This window comes from Ambystoma mexicanum, chromosome 7p (assembly GCF_040938575.1).
Source record: "Ambystoma mexicanum isolate Mex_15411 chromosome 7p, UKY_AmexF1_1, whole genome shotgun sequence".
Lineage (NCBI taxonomy): Eukaryota > Metazoa > Chordata > Amphibia > Caudata > Ambystomatidae > Ambystoma > Ambystoma mexicanum.
Genome location: NC_090939.1, coordinates 508,300,353 through 508,321,255, shown reverse-complemented (window position 1 = coordinate 508,321,255; position 20,903 = coordinate 508,300,353).

The following is a 20,903-nucleotide window of genomic DNA, read 5'->3' as shown; positions in this document are numbered from 1 at the left end:
CTGAAGCACTCAATGTGACCCTCTCAGCCTCCATCGACTGACACACACCTCTGAAACAACACACATGCAAACCAAAACTTTCAGCACACTGGTAAGCTCAAGAACTCAGCCTCAGGAAGAGTCATCAGGAAAAAGAGAAAACCTGGTGCACTGCAGGACTTCATATAAACTGGTGCTCCTCAAGGAACTCTGAGCAACCTGCCAACACCTAATCAACTAGGCCAATACCTCTTGCTATCAGAACTCCATGGCAGAGCTGAAAGAAAAAACAGATCCCTCTTCAAAGCGGTCAAGCACAGCATCCACCCCCCACCCGACCCTGCCATACCACACTCCACCACTACCAACACTGATTTCATTGACAAAATCAACAAGATTTGCAAGCACATAGACACCAGCTCTGCATCCACAGACGCACCTCACATTCCTCCTTGCAAAATCTCCACAACATTCAAGACACTCTCTACAGAGGACCTGGTCGAAGCCCTGGCCACCCTCAAAGCCACATTGTATACAGACAAAATTCTCCCAGCATCAATCCTCAAGACTCCGCCCACCCACAGAAACTCTCTTTCCCTACCTGGAGATCATCAGCAGCTCCCTAACTCAAAGCACCTTCCCATCAACCGTAAAGACAGGACAAATCATCCCTCTAATAAAGAAACCCACTCTGGATCCCGACAATCTAGGTAACTATCGTCCCATCACCCATCTTCCCTTCCTAGGTAAGACCATAGAGAAAGTGGTAGCTGTGCAACTGCAGCAACACATCAACACCAACAATCTCCTCCAAACTTAACAATTCGGGTTCAGATGCAACACAGAGACATATACCATACAGGTGGTCAACATCCTTCATGAAGGCCACCCCTGCCTCCTGGTTCTACTTGACCTTTTGGCCACTTTGAGAACAGTAGACCACCAGGTGCTCACAGACTCCCTACATTGGTGCGTGGGGATCAGCGACCTTTCCTACTGTGTGGGAGTGAGGGCTCGTTTGGACCCCCATCATACATTCAGCACAACATGGACCACTTGCTCTTCCAATAGTGGGGGACGCCTCCATTGCCCTTGTGCTAACATTGAGCTTATTCTGGCATTAGCATAGGTGGGGCTGTTGCGAGAGACACTTGGCATCCATTTTGTGCACCCTCGACTCCATCTTTTGGACTAGGCCTCACTGCAATAATACGAAAAGGCTTCTCTCCCCTCTGCAGCATCGCGCACACCGTGCACATGGCCCCCACCTTTTCTCACTATGCCTGAAAGCTTTGCAGCTCCATTGTCACGCTCGAGGCGGAGGTAATTGCAACAAAACAAATGCACCCCAAGGTGCCCCCAACTAAAATCAGACCTCTGTCACAGTATATTGCACCCTAGAACTAACAAATGTGAACATGCCCCTTAGTTTCTTTTATGAGCTCAGACCCACCCCATGATCGATGTTATCACACTTGCCAAGACCCTTAAGCCCGGTACTCCATATAAGTCCCAACGATTGATGGTGTGATTATATGCATGTCATTTATAGGCTTATAATGATTTGCTCAAAGGAGCTGTAGCAACTATTATTTAGTACATGTCTAATGGTAGTATCTCATGTTAGCTTAGTTAGTGGCCACCCTGCTACACAGCGACCTGACCCTCACCCCGCCCAGACACAGGCAGATGGACCTCATGACGCCAACCCTCCCGCCAACCGAACAACCAATCCGGAGGGAGTAGCACCTACAGCTACATATGTTACTTAATTTTTATCCAATCCTGTGTCCATGTAGTTCCTTATATAATGACATCATCAATGATGATTTTTGTCTTGATAAGTTCATATAATTGTAATGTTCGCCAGAGCGCTCTCAGGCAGCAGAGTTCTCTGGATGCCAATTTTACATAAAAGAAAACAAACTCTCGCAGCCTGTTCTCTTAGTCTCATTCCCCGTTGGGGTGTGTCTTAGTTCTTTGTATTGCACGTATAAGATGGGGACTGGGCCTTTACATTTGGTGACCCCCCGCGACGTGATTGGGACAGGTGCCCCGATGCCCTGTGCCATACGGCGAGATCCAGGACGCCCCCAGCGAAACCATCACCTCCGCGGTTGACCAGTTTGTGCGCACAAACAAGAGGGTCCAAGGGTACCTGTTTTCCGAATACCCAAGTAAAACTACTCGCCGAGGCGGGTCACGGCTTGGTTGGGGTGCGGACCAGATTGTGGAAAGACTGTGAACGGTGGCTCTCGGACCACCCGACTGAACACGTGAGTACCGTTTGCAAGACGTTCAAGGGAGAAAAAGAGGGTTTGGGAGAAGGGGAACAGATAAAGGAGTGGGCAAAAATAAAAGCTAGGGCGAAGTAAGGGTCTGTGTGAAAGTCACTGAGGCTTTTTCTTATCTATCCTTTATATGGCCATTAGGTTTTGTGGAAAAAAGAGGTAAAGAGGAATAAGGGATCCTAGCCCGAAGGGGGTAGAAGGCGGCGCCGCGTAGCATTGTCTCGTACAGTGCAGGGAACAAGTGAAGATAAAGAGAAAACCGTAGGGATCTCATATATTTAGTAGACTCGGAGTAGTAATTTAGGATATTCTTTTTCCGTGTGAGCAGAATTCTTGGTGAGGTAGCCTGAGAGGATCCAGAAGTGGGGAGTGCGTGAAAAGTAAGAGCGAGGGGCAATAACATAAAATAATTATAAAGGGAAATAACTAAAAAGGGAGTAAACTGAAGGTAGTTCATGTTATATGTTTTATGTGTTCTATGTGCTAGAATATTAAATGTTGTTCTGTCAGTAAGTACCTATGCACCAATGAATAGAGAAGTATAAGGGTTGATCAGAAAAATTGGTAATGAAATGTGTGATTCATGTGAGAAGCATTTAGAATATTGGTAAATAATTAATATTCCCAGTCGAAGTAGTTTGTGGTTCCAGCAAAGGGGTGTAAGTAAAAAGGTTGTTGAAATCTGTTGGCGTCAATGATCAAACAAGGTTGAATAGACGTGTTACAGAAAGGAGATTATTGACTGATTGATGGTGTGTATTTATCCCCAGAAAACACAAATAAGAGCAACAAATACACCATTATAGGTTTGCTGGTGTCTGCTGTCGGTGATCAAGCAGACGCAGTGTGGATGAAGGCAGGGTTTCCGGGAGTGACAATGAACTGTGACTGCCACGATGGGTCATCATTTAACAACGTTAGAGCACAAGTATCGGATGCACTGCAGAGAACGTTTCCAGACACTCCAGACTTACACTTGGTGATGCAGTGTACTATGGGAGATGAGGAGGAGCCTACACAATTCATCCTCCGGGTGCAAGACCTGTGGAGAAGTGAAACGGGTACAGCGTGGGACCAATCTACCGCCTTGTTCTACTTTATAATAAAAAAAGGGCTCCTAAAGGAGGTAGGGAAGGCCTAGGATAAAATAGCTGGGATAGAAGCCAAGGGCTAGCCCGAGATTCAAAGCATAATTGTGCACCATTGTAGGAGGATCAAAGAAAGAGAAAGAGAGATAGCACAGCGAAGGTTAGCAGACAAGGCGAAGCTAGTGCAAAATAAATCAGTGAAGGTCGCAGCGCTGATTGCCACAACATCAACTGACAGACAAGGCGAAGGAGAAGAGGGAGTGGGAAGCACACCAGCCAGAATGGCCGCAACATGGGCTGCAAACGGGCAGGAGCAGTGGGTTGGAGAGGAACAGTACGAAGGGCCCCATTGGCAAGGGAGGCCAGCAAGAGGACAAGGTGGGTACATAGGATCAAGAGGGGGATTCAGAGGAATGGGAAATAGAGGATTTGGTGGGCCTGGGATGAGGGGAGGACTGCAGGGGTCATGTTGGAACTGGGGGAGGTGGGGGCATTATTCAAGAGAATGCAGAATGTGAACAATGGGTTATCATCAAGGACAGCCCCCACATGGGAAATTAACAGCAGTATGGTCACCCACACCCAGGCAGTCCCTATGGGATACCTATGGGAGGGAATGGGCATAACGAGCAAGGTTATAATGAGCCCAAAAGGCAACAAAGACAGCAGCACCAACAACAACCACAGCAGAGAGGTATGCCACAACAAATAACAAGGCAGAATACTGTAAGCAACGCGAATAATAATATCTTTGCAACATCTGCTAATGCCTCACTGGCACCTTTTCGCGGTGTAGCTGTGGTGGGAGATAATGTATTCTCTGTTCCAAGAACGGAGACATATGCAGATTAGGACAGCCCACAGAAAGCACTTGCGTGTCCAGTTCTATCCACTAACCTACGTGCAGAAGAGGAACCACTAGTGGGGGCGGAGATAGGCAATAAACAGTTCATCCTTATGGTGGACTCGGGAGCTGAAAAATCGTGCCTCATGGAAGGACGGTTCCCGCTCTCGGGAAGAAATTTGGAAACGCAAGGCTTCTCTGGGGCTATTTTAAAAGTTCCTTGCACAAAAGATCTTGACATAACGGTGGGGGGAAAAACAGTGCGTGCACCCCTACTGTATCACAAAGACCCACAAATAAATTCGTTGGGAAGAGACCTCCTGAGTAAATTAAACATGAGAATCTCCTTTACTGAGCGGGGAATAGTTTGCTCCACCCCAGGAGTGTGCCCCGTGCGGGCAATAGTGATGATTAACACGATGACAAACGAAGTTGCGGAAAGAGGGGTGCCCATTGACATGGATATGTTCATTTATGGTATCAGAGTGTTAGCACGGGTGGTGCCAGAGATAACTAGAAAAGAATGAAAAGTACCTTCAGACTTTGTCTTCCGCCCAATTGTGAATACAGATTTTGTACTAGGAACTATTTTGTCTATTGATCTAGAAGGGGTACAAGTTCAAGTAAACGTATTGCGGTAATAGGACTGGACACACATGGATGCGAGTGGAGAACAGTGCTGTGCATAGACCGAAATATAATGTTGCGCGAGTTAATCGATGAAGAATTGTTCACTTACAGTTAGAGTGATGGAGAAATAATAATGGAAATAAGTATACCATGTGATATAATGATTCAGCACAGGGAAATACACAACCCTTTCATGGCTAGTGTTAATGTGCCACCTACCATATTTGACGAAGATATGGAAAAGGTCCTGCCAGAGATTTGGACCACAGGCCCCCATGATTAAGGGCTATTGCAAGAAGTTACGCCAATTAAAATAAAATTGAAAAAAGGTGCCATACCCCCTAGAGTAAAACAGTACCCACTATCAAGGGAGGCAGAGGAAGGAATACGAGAAACAATAAACACACTACTAGAACAAGGGATAATAGTGCCATCCAATTCACCATGTAACACAGCGATTTTTCTGATCAAAAAAGCGAGGGGCAGGGCTTCGAGGATGATCCAGGACCTACGCCCACTTAATGACATCATACAGAAAGAGTTCCCATTAGTGCCTAATCCAGCATCAATATTGTGTAACATACCTAAAGATGCCACGTGTTTCACAATGGTGGATTTGAAAAACGCTTTCTTCTCAATACCGCTTGACCCAAGCTGTCAGTACCTCACAGTGTTCACGCTAGGGGGAACAGATATGAACATTGCAGACTACCGCAGGGATATTGTGAAAGCCCAAGCATTTTCAGTAGAATTTTGCACGAAGATCTTGGAAACATTAATGTAGAAAGCACGATAATACAATACTTAGATGTTTTACTTGTCTGCAGAAAAAGTGAAGAACAGTGCAGGGCCGATTCAATAACATTGTTAAATTTGTTGGCCATGAAAGAATACAAGGTGGACAAAGGAAAACTGCAATATTGCCTAGCAGAGGTACTGCAATGGTATTTTAATGACTGCAGGGCTGACACAGAAAACATCACTAGGTCACAAGCCATTGGCCTATACAGCGGTACATTAGACTCAGTAATGCAGAGCCACTTCGCATGCGAACAAGCTCTCGCTGCAGCAGCCTTCGCAATAGAAAAAGCACTACCATCGTAATGGGATGCTCAGTAACCCTATACGCAGAACACTCACTCTTTGCAATTTTAGAAAGGTCAAAATCAACGTTAGCAACACAAAGGGCAACAGCATACGAGATAATAATATCGAGTTCGAATGTTCATGTGGTCAGATGTAAGACAGTGAACCCAGCCACATTCATTACAGAGCCCTGCACAGTAGAAGATATCCAGACACATGATTGTTCTACATATGAGGGAGAAAAGGATGACATTCCCAAAGCAAGTGAAAATGCACTACAGGAAGGAGAAATATACTTTGTAGACGGGTCGGCATCAATAGACAGTGATACAGGAGAAAAACACGTGGGAGCGGCAGTTGTAAGATTGAAAGAAGAATATGAGATTATTGTACAGAAACGCCTCCCCTCTCATTACTCCGCACAAGCAGCAAAATGTACCGCACTAATTGAAGTGCTGCGCACTGCTAAAGGATGTGTGGTAACAATATACTCTGACTCAGCATATGCTACAACAACAGTACCCTCAAGGCTGTCACAATGGCGATGAAGAGGGTTCCGAAGGGCAGACGGTTCACCAGTACAACATGCTGCATTACTAAATGAACTGATAGAAGCCATAGCAGGACCATCAGTAGTAGCATTGGTGAAGTGCCAAGCAGATACCAACAACACAGATGCAATCTCATTGGGAAACGCGGCAGAAGACGCAGCAGCAAAAGAGGCTGCGTATTTTAATATTACACAAACAATAGAATGCATTATCAAAACACCGAGCACAGAAACATCAGAGGAAGGATTCAGCCATACACCAATATCCCAAGTAATAGAGCTCCAAAGACGTGCACCTGTGGAGGAGCAAGAGTTATGGACTAAGAGAGGTTGCAAACAATCATCAACAGATCTAATATGGAGACAGGAACTAACAGGGAAGGTGGTAATGCCAGTGGAGTTACTAGAAATAGCATTTCAACAACTACACTTCCCAACACATGTAACTAAACAACATATTTCAGCAGAAATACAGGAACATTGGTTTGTTCCAAATTTACAGGAACATTTGGCAAAATTCACTATAGAATGTACCACATGTCAGACATACAGTTCAGGAATGACACTAAGGACACTGCAAGCAACATTACTGCATCCTGTGGGCCCGTTTAGAGAGCTCCACATTGACTACACGGATATGGGAGAAAGATGTAACAGAGCAAGATACTTAATTGGGATAGTTTGCCCCTTGTCAAAGTGGGTAGAAGCTGGACTATGCCCCCACCCAGACGCGAAGTGTGCCGTGAAATTCCTGGTGCGCGAGGTGTTCTCAAGGTGGGGCATATGTGACATAATAAGATCAGATATTGGCACACACTTTGTGAATGACCTCTTCAAGGAAGTAACATCGTTACTGGGAGTCAAGCACAAATTGTGTTCGATTTATCACCCGATGGCTAACGGAGTGGTGAAAAAAATCAATGGCCTGCTCAAAAGCAAGTTATCAAAATTGTGTAACACGCTTAAGAAAAACTGGGTGTATTGCTTGCCCCTATCACTATTCCACCTCAGAACACAGCCAAGTAAAGACCATCATTTGAGCCCATACGAAATAGTGACGGGAAGGTGCATTCATACACCCCTCTCCCCAGTGAGAAGAGTTTCAGACGCTCAAAGAGCTGCCACAGTGCTGGTGGATGAGTTCAAGGAATAACTTACCCATTTAACACGCGCAGTGCATAGCATATTGCACCACCATTCACCGAAAATGCAGTGACCTACATTGCAATGCCAGCCCATGACAGCCCAAAAGGTCAGTTAATGCCAGGAGAGAATGTATATGTGCAAAGTTTTGTTCGGAAGTGGAACTCCCAAAGATTACATGGCCCATATGAAGTTATCTACTGCACACCTACTGCAGTAAAAGTTAAGGGATTGAAATATTGGGTGCATCTATCAGATGTCAGAAGAGCACGTGATAGTGCAATCCCTCAATGCGAACAAACTGACAGCAACAAAGTTGCTAGTGGGTGAAAGAGAAAGTATGAAAAAACAAAAAGTGACAAAAAGGAAAATTGAAGTCAATGAGTAAAAATGAATCATGACTGTCTCGCTCTCTCTCTCTCTCTCTCTCTCTCTCTCTCTCTCTCTCTCTCTCTCTCTCTCTCTCTCTATCTCTCTCTCTCCCTCTTTCTCTTTCCATCTCCCTCCTTCTATCAATTTCAAGGAATAGGATTGAAAGCATGTATATAAAAATGATTTTCATTACTGAAAGAAAATAATATTAATTACGAAATAAGTTCATGTTAATAAAAGGCATGAGAAAAATAGAAGAATAGCATTAAGGTGTGCACACCATAGAAATTATTAATTTAGTAATAGATTAGTGAAAAAGGTCCATATGATGACAGTACAATGATAACTTGATGAAATAAATAATGAAATGTATGAATGTCACTTAACAATTTTATATCACCCCTCCAAGTGACACAATGGCAGAAAGGAATGCACTCACCGATGACGGCACAATTTTAGTTAGTGATAGGGTAGATAGTAGAGTTAATAAATATTATAATTTAGAGTGTGGAATAAAATATTCTGCAATACAGTTTTCTACAATGTTATTTTTTATGGCATGGTACTATACTGTGTCTTTCATTATTAATGATATGAAAGAAGGGGGAGCGGGGTAAACCTAATACGAGAAGGCTCAACACTTATATGGGCAGGTGTGAAAACTATGTGGAAACATAATCACTCAGTTAATACAAACCTCACTACACTGTACAAGAATCGCACAGCAACAGCCCCCCTTTTTCCATTATTGCTACCAGGCCAAGTAATGAAAACGAGACCAATCAGTATGATGGGGATTACTTTTGGGAGAATGAGCCTAAACTGATAGATATTGATGTACAAGCAACCACAGAACCTACCTCACCAGGCACTATAATGCACTTTAATCTTGCTGCTACCCAAGAGTCCGCAGAACCACAGGCCTGGTACACTGCGAATGAACACAATGACACAACATGGGTAGGCTCTTTTCCCATAAATTCTCAAAAGGTAAAAACGATGAATGGCAGGAAAGGGGGGGAGACAGAAAAGGGGGGCAGGAGGGAAAAGATATATCTACCATGGCCTGGGATTGGATGAAATAGAAGACCCCGCCACCCAGGCCAGTCAAATAAATGGTACTGAGACATGAGTGCTACAGCAAAACAAGCCACGAACGAGAGCTGCTATGTCTGCTCTCTCATACCACATGCATCAGGGACACCTATAATACTTGTACCACAAGAGATGCCCTTGTCAGACGGCCAGTGTTTGATTAATCTTGTATTATGTAGGATTCGGAGCACCTTCCCAGCACACACAGTTACAATAGAAATGCTGCAGAAGGAGAAAACATGCACGAGCAAGCGCTAAGGAGTAATTTGTATTAAAGAGCCATTTTTGTCATAAGAGGAACAAGATTTACAGAAAACAAGTGGCATGACGAAACGATTGAGTGCAAAGCTGAAGCACTTAGAGGACTAACTGAAGAAAACTTTCAATGGGTCAAAGAAATGTGCGCTCCCGTCTGGTCCCAGCACATTGCAAAACTCACATGGGTTACCGCTCTCAAAAAACCTGTCAAGACCCAAAAAGAAATCTCACATGAACTTTGTTTTCACGGAGAAGGGAAGGTGCCGATGGGTGCCAAAAAATTATGCAACAAAACAATCATTATCCCTGATATGAAAAAAGGTACAGCCGCGCTCATGGACATGTACTGGGTCTGTGGCAAACAAGCCCACCTGCATCTATCGGCATCATGGAAAGGTACTTGCGCCCTGGCCACTCTGCATTCTGCACTGATGGTGATACCAGAAAGCAATATCCAAGGGTTGAGAGGTTCGGCTGGCATATCGGCAGCAGGGGAATCGGCTGGCATATCGGCAGCAGGGCAATCAGCTGACACATCGGCAGCGCCCCAACCAGCAACCACAGAGCTTTCTTCATACGACATTCTGTCTGAAAGTGACCTAAAAGACAGACTCTCCCGGAAAAGAAGGTCATCAAACTATATTTCCAGCGAATTATCCAATCTTCTCGCTGAAATCCCGGCAAAATACAAACTCTTTAACTCTGCAGAGACATTCTTTGCTTCCCTCCTAATGCCAGGACTTCAGGCGCGAATGAACGCCAAATGGTTACAAATCGTCCACTGGGAGCTGATCCAACTGGCCAACGACACTGAAGAGGGATTCAATGTGATCAAGGTGGAACTTCACGCCTTGCGTTTAATGACACTGCAGAACTGGTACGTCCTAGACCTTCTCACAGCAATGGACGGCGGTGTTTGACGAAAAATCGGGAGCGCATGCTTTACATTCGTATCTTCTGAAGACACAGATAATGGGAACCTCTCCCACATCATCTCAGCAGTACACAGCCTGGGGGAAAGAATGTTGAAAGAAGGAGGAATAGAGCCAAGCAACTGGTTTGACAACATGTTCAATTGGATACCATCCTGGTTCAGCACTGTGATGAAAATTTGTGTCCCAGTCATCGTTTTTATTTTACTCTTTTTCTGTGTGTGCCAACTAGGTATCCGATGTTGTGCAAAATCTATGCCTAACTCAACAATGATGATGGTAACTGTTATGCTGGAAATGCATCGGAGGGACAGGGCCTCCGTATCCTTGTCCTTTATAGCCTTTTTATTGTGTGTTCTGTCGTGTTTTCCACGCAGGAATTCATGTGGGACTCCTGGCGGTGCAGCCCTCTCTCTTTTGGTTTGGTGAACAGACCCATGGGATACCCTTACGGCACCCATGGGTGGGGGTACAACTCTGTGCCCCTAGTGTATGTTTTTGGGCACCTGTGGGTGGCCCGCAGAGCAGGGTATGGGCTGGTGGCAGCTCCATGCTGAATTTGACAGGTGCGCTGAGTATCCTCCATTTTGGGATACCCAGGCCCTGCCGCTGAAATCAGTTGATTCCTGATAGAAAACAAGATGGACCCCTTGTCCTCTTGCTTTCTATTGCCGGTTACCTTGTTTTCCCAAAGTCCTGGGAAGCCCTGACTCTGTCCCTTCCCTCTGACTGGCTGTTGGGTGGAAGTTCCATAAATGGTGTTGTTGTGAAGTCCAGTCCAGACTGGCTGGAGCCTTCCCAGTGACTGTATGTTGTGGGTACACCCTGTGGGTGGGACCTGGGTGAATGGAGTGTGTGACCAATATGCACTTCTTGTTGTGGCTGTCTGGTTTCTGGTATGAGAGACAAAGACTGAGACAGCCCTGCCCGAAACTGGCCTGAATGCAGTGTGTAGTGTTGAATGGCTGGGTACTTGTCCCAATCCACATTCCTTGTTGTGAGTGTCTGAGAGGGAGGGGGGTGGCCTGAATGCACTGTGTGCCTGATTGGCTGACTGATTGCATGAATGCCCTTCTGTATGATTGGCTACTGTGTGTGACCCAGCAGTGTGGATGAGAGACAGGATAGTATATCTGGGGACCTCTCACCACTGGAAATTGTTCAGAAGCTGTGTCTACACTTGAAGAGTAACTGGAACTGCTGATCCTCGACGCCCAGCTGGAAGAAGAAGACTTGCTGTTGCATTTGCTTCGACCTGATCTGAAAGCTGCCGAATTCGTCGAAGACTGATCCAAAGGAGGACCTGGTAAGGCGCCCTCTTCCCGTGCTCCGAGGGACCATCGAGCACCGCTAACCTTCGCCGAAGCTCACTAGAAGTCAGACCCTCGAAAGGCTGCCGACCCGAGACGGGACTGCTGAGGATAACGAAGCAAAGCACCCGGACATCGCCGCTGTCGAAGTCTATTGTCGTCGACCAGGGTTCTCAGGTTTGTGTAACCGCTGGAGGCCCGTTGAAGTAGTGTTGCCCAGCCGTGGGGACCACTTGACGCCGTGCCACTGACGACCGGAGCCGCCCGCTCCTTTGCCTAAGAACCTTTGAATCGAAGGACTCCCTTGTCCGCAACATCCACCGCTTTTTCCCGCCGGAGAAAGTCGAGGACGACCAACGCGCCGAGGAGAATCCGCCAGTGGGTTTCACGCCACCTGAAGGCCACAAAGACTTCGATGACTCGACGCCCTTGTTGGGCCACAGTTCTTCTGAAACTCTTTGCGGTCCTGAACAATCCATCGCCGAGGTGCCCCGCACACCTCATCCTCGCAGGATGTCACTGACGAGCACCGCCAGGATCGACGTCGTGGTCTCGGCACCTTTGAACTTCTCATCAATGCCGTCGACGCCAAGTTCACCATCTTCGACGCCTCTCGACGATCCGATGCTCCTGCTTTAAAGGGAGTCACTCAAGAAGGATCCTTCGACGCGTCTTCGAAGAACTCAACTCCACCAGATACATTGGGGGGGTAAAACATTATAGGAGGAAATAAGACTATTGAACAATATATGGACTGGGCTTGTGCTATATATCTTTATATTACAGGTTGCCCAGGTGGGGGGATCTCCACACAGAACTGTGTCTAATGGTAGGGGCCAGAAATCTGCCTATTGTTTCAACCCTCTTGCGTTCCTTTCTATCTCTATTGCTGGTATCCTCGTTATTGATCTGTGTGACATTTTAACCGTACAGTTGATGCACTTTAATGAGATTTGATAACATTGGTGGTACCACTTTAGAATTGTATATATATTTATCATTGCTGATTTCCGAGTACAAAGTGCGTTATTGTGATCGTGTACATACCTTTGAATATTAATTATATAAAGACTGTGTTTTCAGTAATACAGTGTGTGGACATTCCTTTGTGGGGGTTCGGGGACTACACTGTACTTAAGAACCCGCCCGCATCACCTCCTGAGAAGATAGGCCTTGATTGCTGGTCAATTGCTACCATATAGAAAATCTTGGCTGGGGTCCTCTGTGCCTCTCCTCTACCATATAGAGAGCGGAAGTACAGGCACCCCCACCGGTATCTTTACAGTAACGATGGGCCGACAGACAACGGTAGACACTATGATAGATGCGCAGATGCAAACTGGAGGACCAAACCCACCAAAATATTGCATGACAGCTGTATATCGCCAAAATGGGGATAGGGTAGATAATTTGTATCACACTACCATAAAGGAACCAAGGGAGCTGCAATGGTACTGGGAGGTGTGGGTGGAACTGGACGGGATGGAGGAATATACATGACATGTACAACTGATGAATATGCGAGAAGTGGGCATAGCCGGAGAAGCGTATGTAGGGCTTGGATACCGATAAAGGGTACACTTGCTTGGGATGACACGGTAGCGGAGGCAGAGTATTACCAGAATGAGAATAAGAACAATAAGTAGTTTGTTACTTTAGATGTAACAAAAGGGGGAATGTGTGGCAGTGAGGGGTCATTTGGACCCCTGTCATACATTCAGCACAACATGGACCACTTGCTCTTCCAATAGTGGGGGACTCCTCCATTGCCCTTATGCTGGCATTGGCATAGGTGGGGCTGTTGCGAGAGACACTTGGCATCCTTTTTGTGCACCTTCGACTCCATCTTTTGGACTAGGCCTCACTGCGATAATACGAAAAGAAGGCTTCTCTCCCCTCTGCAGCGCCGCGCACTGTTCCTGAAAACTTTGCAGCTCCATTCTCACGCTCGAGCCGGAGGTATTTGCAACAAAACAAATGTAACATCTCGCCCTTCCTCTGAGATCACTGTCCCATGTGTGAACCGGCCTGAACCAGGGCTTGTAGCTCATCCATCTCCAGAAACCTGCCTGTGCCCTCTTACCCCCACTGTTGGAAAATGACTGCCAGTTTAATCCTGTGTCCTTACAAAGTATTCTCTTGATGTACCAGACACGCGACGCTGCCATGAAGCCCACCCCTAGGTGCCCCTAACTAAAATCCGACCTCTGTCACAGTATATTCCACCCTAGAACTAACAAATGTCAACATGCCCCATAGTTTCTTTGATGAGCTCAGACCCACCCCACGATAGATGTTATCACACTTGCCAAGACCCTTAAGCCCGGTACTCCATATAAGTCCCAACGATTGATGGTGTGATTATATGTATGTAATTTATAGGCGTATAATGATTTGCTCAAAGGAGCTGTAGCAACTATTATTTAGTACATGTCTAATGGTAGTATCTCATGTTAGCTTAGTAGTGGCCACCCTGCTTCACAGCGACCTGACCCTCACCCCGCCCGGACACAGGCAGATGGACCTTCTGACGCCAACCCTCCCGCCAACCAAACAACCAATCCGGAGGGAGCAGCACCTACAGCTACATATGTTACTTAATTTTCATCCAATCCTGTGCCCATGTAGTTCCTTATATAATGGGAAGTATGCAGCAAGGGCAAAAGAACTCTCTTTTTTGGTGGGGGCCTGACTCCGGATGGTTTAGGCAAATATATCGAAAAAAGGAACATGGAGTCAAAGGCTACCCTTGTCAGTGACGCTAAGGTGGTTTGTCTTAAAAAGTGCAGTGGAGCTTTGGATACCGTGTATCAGTATGCTCTTCCAGAAAAGGTGGAGACAGTTACGTTCTGAAATGTATTAGTTCACATCCGATAAAAGAGTATTTAAAATAATTCGATTTTTTTTCCAGTTCCTTATATAATGACATCACAAATGATGATTTTTGTCTTGATAAGTTCATGTAATTGTAATGTTCGCCAGAGCGCTCTCAGGCAGCAGAGTTCTCTGGATGCCAATTTTACATAAAAGAAAACTAACTCTCGCAGCCTGTTCTCTTAGTCTCATTCCCCGTTGGGGTGTGTCTTAGTTCTTTGTATTGCACGTATAAGACGGGGACTGGGTCTTTACACTATGCTGGTTGAAGTCCTACCTCGCCAACAACCAGATGTTTGTTCAGGTGGATTTCTCTAGATGGCCAATGCTACCCGTCACCTGTGGAGTCCTGCAGGGTTCCATCCTCTCCTCAGTGATCTTCATTCTATACATGGAGCCCTAGCCACACAAAACATAGACATCCACCAAAACACTGATGACACACAGCTATACCTCAAGATCGACTCAATTAAGGACATCCACAGGCATACTTGAAGCTCAACTCCTCCAAGACTGAATTCCTACTCCTCACCAACAACACCAAACACGCAGACATACAGACCTAGTTATCAACCATGAACCCTGAGGGCTTCACAACCAAGCTCACCTCCTGCACCAAGTGCCTTGGATTCCACATCGACAAACACCTCTCCTTCAAGACACACATAGGTAAAACAACTCAGACATATTGGTATCAGCTCTCCCTCCTGGAGAAAGTCAAGCCCTTCCTCCGTCCGGACAGCTTTAGATACACCATTCAAGCAGTGGTGTTTTCCGAACTGGATGGGGCAATGCCCTCCTCAAAGGCCTCCCGTTCTCCTCCCTTGTGCCCCTGAGAAGTGTCCTAAACGCGGTCGCACATCTCATCAAGGGTGTACGCAGATACAACCACATCACCACAGCCCGCATCGACCTTCACTGGCTCCCACTACATGCACGAATCACGTTCAAGTCTTGCTGTATCATTTATAAGGCAGTTGCCCTCAAGTCACCCAGCTACCTTGCTGACAAACTCAGCATCTCTGGCAGACAGTGCACAACCAGAAGCCAGGATAGTGGTAGACTTCAAATCTGCTGCTGCAAAAAGGAAAGGACGAGAAAACAAGCCTTCTCTGCCTACTCCCAAGAATATGTCCGTCAGCATCAGATTTGCCCCCACGCTGCTACAACTGAGAAAAGCACTCAAGGCGCACCTCTACACCTCAACACCTAGGCCATCATGTCGCCCCCGCACCACCTGACTCGCTAGACACGTCTGACCCTCTCCTCCCCGCCACCCTGTACAGCTGCATATCTGTTCTGCTGTTACCTCTGAAAAGCGCTCCTTTATGCATTTGTACTGTTGTATAGCTCTGTAAAGTGCTCCGTTGTGGATCAGTATTGTTGTATACCTCTGTAAAGCGCTCTGTTGCTTCTTGAAGCTAGATCCACGCTTAATAGATACAATAATAATAATAATAGTAACAATAAAAAGTTCAAGCTTTGTAAGTGGAAAATTTAGCTCTTAAGCAATATGTGGCTAACCGAGATGCCATGCATACTGAAATACCTACTCCACCCTTAGGCATGGGACCCTACGAAGGTGCTCTTAGCACGTTAAAGCCATTCATTGATGCTTGTACTATACAATTTACTTTCAAGCCACTTGCCTTCTCCACTGATCGAGCCAAAGTGGGTTATCTGATCTCTAAGTTTAACCTTAGTGCTCTTTCATGGGCTACACCCCTTGTCACCGCCAGGAGTGCACTTTTGGATCATTATGATGGTTTTCTTGAGCTCTCAGACAGATGTTTGGTCGACCAGAGCAATACTACACTGTACGGGAGACACTATTGGACTACTCGCAAGGGTCCTCAGGTGTATTATCCTACGTTACTAAATTCAGACTGTTGGCCGCCGAAACACCATGGCCGGAAGAGGCACAATGCACATTATTCCGACGTGGTATCTCAGAGAAAATCAAGAATACCGTGACCGGCGTCCTTCGCAGACCTTATAACTTTGGTCTTACAGTTGGATTATGGCCTCTGGGAATGACAAGCTGAAAAAGATGACATAGAAGCCGTTCCCTGCCTGCACCCCTTCTTCTTGGTGAAAATAGTCCAGACAGGAACTCTGCTACAGCACCTGGGGAACCCATGCAAATAGGAGCCATGAGAGGACCTCTGTCAACAGAAGAAAAAAACGCTGACATAAGCTGGGTCTCTTACATTACATTACATTATTTATTAGGCGCAACCAGGGACCTGGGGGCATACGGGCGTCAAAGACGTTCAACAGCTGAGAATTAGGTTAAGAGGTCTAAGCACTCGTCCTTATTTGAATAAGTGCGTTTTAAGTTTTTTCTTGAATACCTCCAGAGTCAAGCAGCTTCTCAGATATGAAGGCAGAGCATGCCATTTTGCCGGGGAGATCACCCAAAAGGCATCCCTTTTAACCAGTTCCATTTATGTTCTCGGAATATGCAAGTTTTGTTCACCATTTGAACACAGGGAGCGCACCACCGGTTTGTTTTTTTGTCTTTTGGCAATGTAAGTGGGAAAAGATCTGCTAAGAGACTTATAAGTGATGGTGAGCAGCTTTCTCTATCCTCTCCACAATAGGTAACCAATGCAGTTTTTTTCTCACCTCTGACACATGAGCTAACGTACGCAGACCCATGATCGTTCTAATGGTGCTATTCTGCACCACTTGGAGTCTGGCGAGTTCAGTTTTACCTATTCCTTTGAGGAGGGGAACTGCAGTAATCAATTTTAGCAGAGATGATGGCTCGACCAATCGTTTTGCAGCCTTTCTGGGATAGAAATGGATGAATGTGCGAAAGCAGCCTGATATAATAGGCTGACACCAGGCTGCAGACCTGGGCAGACATGCTCAAAGTCTGGTCAAGCATCACTCCTAAGATTTTTACTTTTTCCTTCATCGGGATATCATGATCCGCTATATGAAATGATTTATACTCCGATTCAAGTTTAGCTAGTCTGAGTCTAGAGCCAATGATCATTAGCTCTGTCTTGCCATGATTCAATGGCATCCCACTCATGTCCATCCACTCGTGTATGAGGTCATATACCTCAGACACTGCTATGGCGTCCTTCACATAGATACCTGATAGGGGAATGAGACACTGCGAATCAGCCACATAGTTTGAAAAACAAATCTGTTTTCCTTCTAACATATGTACGGTGCCTCCAATACTCACCTGGCCAAAGGAAACGCCATTTCCCGTTCATAAAGGGGTCATCTGAACTGGAAGGTGGTCAAGGCTCAATCTTCCCCATGACCAAAACTACAGAAGAAGACACAGCCCTAATTGTTCCTCTAGTGGAAATCACTGTTTCCAACATGAAATGCAAGTTACATGCATTAGTCGATTCAGGAGCCGTGGTATATTTATAGATTCGACTTGGGCCAAAGACCAAAGAATTCCCAGAACAAGCCGAGGGATATTTGTAGTCGTCGAGGGAGTTGATGGGTGACCTTTGTCTTCAGGGCCGGTGGTGAAGTGGATGTCCAGCTCAAATTATTGTGGCAAACCACTAGGAAGAGTTAACCTTTGATTTAATCACCACCACCCATTTCCCTTTTATACTCAGCATATCCTGGCTAAGTATACATAATCTTTATATCAATTGGACTGCAGGAACTCTGTTTCTAGGTTCAGAAGAATGCAGTCGACATTGTACCCTTGATTACCATAGGTCCTTGCTCACTGCCTCTCCTGGATCAACTTTGACAGTCCAAGCATTGATAATACCCACTAAATACCACGATTACCTAGATGTCTTTGCAGATGACAACACCAAGAACCGTTCTCTGCATCGTGATGATGACTGTGCGATCAATTTAATTCCTGGAACTTCAGATCCATTCAGCAGAATGTTCTCATTGTCCAAGAAAGGAAAGAGCACACTTGATGTGTATCTGGAATGCAATCTCTGTGGTCGACTTATCACACAATCCAATTCACCAGGGGGTGCATCGCTTTTTTAGTGCTAAAGAAGGATACGGATGAACTTCGTCCTTGCCTGGATTTCAGGGGTCTTAACAAAGTGACCGTTAAAGATAAATACCATCTTCGATTAATCTCAGATATTCTTACTGCTGTACAAGGGGCGTGGTATTTACCAAAATTGATTGCTGGGGGGCTTACCACCTAGTCCGTATACAAGACAGAGATTAATGGAAAACAACCTATTACACTCCTTATGGTCAGTACCAATACAGAGTGATGCTCTTTGGCCTTGCCAATGCCCCTGCCACCTTTCATTGGTTTATGGAGCATGTATTTTCCGTTTTCATTGGTCACTCCCTGATTGTCTACTTGGACGACATACTTATATTCTCCAAGTCTGAAGCCAAGCACACTTAAGATGTAACTGAAGCCCTTCATCGACTACGTCTAAATCATCTATTGGCCAAACCTGAGAGATGACAATTTGATGTCTCTGTGCTGTACCTTGGATTCCCTCTATCTCCAGAAGGTTTTGCTATGAACTTTAAGAAGGTTTAAGCTATCTAACAGTGGTCTACAATTTAATCGAACAAGGATATTCAACGTTTTCTGGGGCTGGCAAACTTTTACCGCCAATTCATACCGAACCTCTCGTACATGGCATTACCACTGACCAACCTTCTTAAAGGAAAGAAAGCTTTCCTATGGTCTCATGAAGCTGCTCAAGCCTTCACAGACACTTCGACCTATGCTGTTGGGGCAGTAATGAAACAACCAAATGAAGACCAAAGGGAGCACCCCCTGCCTTATTATGCACGGAAACATACTGATTGGGAAATCCATTATTCTGTGATCAAGAAGGAGTTATTGGCCATAAAATGTGCTTGCATGGATTGCGTTACCCATTCAAGCTCTAATCTGATCATAGGAACCTCTAGGTACTTCAACAGGTGGAATACATCAATAGTCAGCAAGCATGTTGGGCCCATTTTGTTACACTATATGATTTCCACATTACTTATATTTACAGATCTTCTAACATTGCTGCAGATTAACCTTCCCAGCAAGATGTCATGGACACGACAGACTCCTTATACCCAGATGAGATCGTAGAGGGTAAACGGTTCTTGTATCAAGTGGGCACTTTCCTTGCTGACATCAAAAAATCACATGAAGAACCCTGTCCTAACTTGAAACTCCAGAAAGGATTCCTTTTTAAGGACAAAAGGTTGTATATCCCTACAACGACCTGCCAACATCAAGTGCTGTCATTGTAGGTTACTGTTTTTTCCCCTACCTGGGAGTTGATCAATCATTACTGTTGGTGGCCTTCGGTGAAACAGGATGTGAAAGATTTTTTGTCCTCATGCATTGGTTGTGTCCAACAGAAGATGTCCCGGAGACCACCGGTAGGAAAGTTGCATCCGTCCAAGATACCTTTAGCTGCTTGGAGGGATATTTCTGCAGACTTTATAGTGGATACATCTCCACCCATGGGACACACAACTATTATGGTTACTGTAGATCGGCTGACTAAGCGGCCCCAATGTTCACCCTTGCATTCTCTACCTACAGCAGATGTTATGGCGGAGGTTTTCTTGAAGGACATATTTCGTCTTCCTGGGCTCTCTGCCTCCAGCAGATCTGACAGGGAAACTCAATATACCAGCCACTTTTGGACTGCTCTATGCAAATTGCTGGGTTTCAGTCGAGACCTCTCCTCAGGTTAGTACTCTGAATCCAATAGATGCATTGGACGACTAAACTAGACTGTTAAACAATATCTTCATTGTTTTTCCTCTGCCCCCAGGACAATTGGTTGCAACTCCTTCCTGTAGTCAAGTTCGCCTTTAATGCCAGCATTCACAGCTTGACCCAAGAAAGTCCTTTTTTATACTTATGGATGCCATCCAAGTGCATTCTCATTGCAAATAGCATCAGAGTCCGTGGAGCCTTTTGCCCGGACTCACATCGAGGATATCCTCATGGGTCATATTAAAGCAAGATTCAACTCTGTTTTGTTTCTGCTGCTGTACTTTTTTGCCCATGCTTCGGTTCATCTTGGGATCCACTTGTCACGGGGTGTTTATTTTTCATCTTTCCTCAGACAGTGTGGAACCCAAGAGAGATCAGCCTTACCTTCTGAAATCAGGCAGGTTTCATTTCAACCAGGTAAGGCATATTCTGGCAGTTTTGAAATTTGCTGGGGTGGTGCCTCTGTGCTGACCTAAGTAAATTGCATAACATGAACATTTATTAAAAAACACCTTTAGAGTTCAAGGGCCTAATTCACAAAGTTTTGCACTGGAGCAAATCAAGAGATACCCTGCTATATTATACCTTATTGACAGTGCATAAAAGCAGAGGAAATCTGGTGCTGCCTGGAGCTTCTTTGAGAGGCTTATATGCAAATGCAATTCACAAGGATTTGAAGTGGAGCAAATAAGGAGATACCCTGAGCATCCCAGATGTGCTCCTGCTATCTCATACCTTATT